This window comes from Penaeus monodon, chromosome 14 (assembly GCF_015228065.2).
Source record: "Penaeus monodon isolate SGIC_2016 chromosome 14, NSTDA_Pmon_1, whole genome shotgun sequence".
Classification (NCBI taxonomy): domain Eukaryota; kingdom Metazoa; phylum Arthropoda; class Malacostraca; order Decapoda; family Penaeidae; genus Penaeus; species Penaeus monodon.
The window spans coordinates 12,444,793-12,447,292 of record NC_051399.1 but is presented as its reverse complement, the minus strand read 5'-3'; positions in this window follow the sequence as shown (position 1 = coordinate 12,447,292).

Sequence of the window (2,500 nt, the reverse complement as noted above, 5' to 3'; positions counted from 1 at the left end):
TTGCAAGTGATGAAGAAAAGGATTTTTTTTATAATACTCTCCAAGAAACTTTAGACACAATCCCTAACAGAGATGTAAAAGTAATCATGGGAGACCTCAACGCCAAAGTAGGCAAAAATTATCTAAAAAATGACATCTGTGGAAAATTCGGCCTTGGAGATATAAATGAAAGAAGTGAAGATTTTATTGAATTCTGTGGTGCAAATCATCTAGTTATAGCTAACACATTGTTCCAACACCACCCAAGACACTTGTACACGTAGTTTTCACCAGACAAAAGAACACACAACACGCAAAAGAACTCTACCAAGGAGTGCGAAACATTACAGGAAAATTTAAACCTACAATGGACACTATCAAAACTGAAGATGGACTAGTTTTATGTGATGGAAAAGAAGTCAAAGATAGATGGAATCAATACTGTTCCAACCTATACAAAAAGAATAAAGATCTAACAACAACATTAATTAGACTCAATGACAGCGAAGATGAACCACCGCCACTGCTAGACCTAGTTATAAAAGCCATAAAAGAATTAAAGAATAAATAGAGCCCTGGAATAGATGAAATAACAGCAGAACTAATCAAGAATGCTGGCAAAAGTGTTGAATACTTCTACAAACTTTGCACGAAAATTTGGAATGAAAGAAGATGGCCAGAAGACTAGGTAAAATCAGTCTTTACTCCCATACCTAAAAAGGTGACGCACTCCAATGCAACAATAACAGGACAATTGCATTAATAAGTCACAGCAGCAAATTTTGTTGAAATTTATTGCTGAAAGAATGAAGTTGAAGTTAAGAGAAGAAATTGCAGACGAACAAGCAGGTTTTCGCCCTGGAAAAGGCACCAGAAACCAGATCCTAAATTTGAAATTAATCATAGAGAAAAATAGAGAACATCAGAAAGACTTATACCTGTGTTTCATAGATTACTCGAAAGCTTTTGATACTGTTGTTCACGATATCCTCTGGAATAACATGAACGATATGAAATTTCCAAAACACATCATCCAACTAATAAAAGCTATGTATGACCAACAACAAGCAGCTGTAAGAACCACTTATAGGTTAACAGAATGGTTCGAAGTCAACCAAGGAGTACGACAAGGTTGCATTCTGTCTCCGCACCCTTTTAATATATATTCTGAAGCAATTATGAGAGGTGCTCTAAAGAATTTTGAAGTAACTGTAGATGTTGGAGGATACAAAATATCAAATCTAAGATACGCTGATGATGTCGTTTTAATTGCCAGCAGTATCATTGAACTACAACAACTACTAGATAAAGTTAGAGAAGCAAGCGAAAAGGCTCGTTTATTTCTTAATGCCAAGAAAACTAAGACCATGAAGATTCAAAGATAACCGGCATGAACGATGATGAACATGTTACAATCAATGGAGTGGTTGTGGAAAATGTGAAAGAGTTCACTTATCTTAGAGCTGTTTTTACTAACATATATGATGATTCACCGGAAATAAAAAGAAGAATTGCTATTGCCAAAAACGCCACAGTTGCTCTCAGTAACGTCTGGAAAGACCGAAGCATTACCTTACAGACAAAGCTGAGGTTATTGAACTCATTTTTTCCCAGTTGCGTCATATGGTCCTGAGTGTTGGGTGCTGAAGAAGATAGACAAGAAAAAGGTCAATAGTTTTGACATGTGGTGTTACAGACGAGTACTACGTATTAACTGGACAGAAGAGAAAACGAATGATGAAGTGCTGAGAAAAATAAATTGTAAAGACCGGTTGTTGGACATCTTGAACAAAAGGAAACTAAAGTTTATTGGTAATGTTATGAGAAAGTATTGAGAAAAACTTGCTGACAGGGATGGTGATAGGAAACAGAGGAAGAGGCAAACCGAAGACAAGACTGAGCGACAACATCAAAGATATTTTCGGGCTGACGATGGTGGAAAGTGGAAAGAAAAGCGCAAGATCGAGTTGAGTGGCGGAGAATGGCTGCTCAAACATGAGCCTACCGTTATTGATGATGAGGATATGCATATATATATATATATATATATATATATATATATATATATATATATATATATATATATATATATATATACGTATCCTACATGAACTTGACCTCGAAAGCGAGTGCGTGACGCTGGCTGCGGTTAAAGACGCACTGCCGTCCCGAGGTGCCCGCGTGTGCTACAGCCCACAAAGGGAATTCGCTCTCATCCCGTGCTACAGAAAGCGGGGATTTGGACCAACAGCCGAGTTTCGTCCTTTGTTTGGTGGTCAACAGAGACGAGAAGAATTCATGCAAGTGTGTTGGCGGTGTTTGTGTTTGTGGATATTCACTCGCTTGTGCAGATATTCGCTCTTCCTCCATGGCAGATCATTCCTTTTTTCTTCTTCTTCTTCACGGCCTGTTTTAAGTGAGCTCTGTCACACCAAGTACCTGCATGTCTTCCCTCAGTCTTTAGTCTTCTTAACCTCCTGCCCTGCGTCTCCAGCACCCTTCCCCGGTTTTTTTTATATAT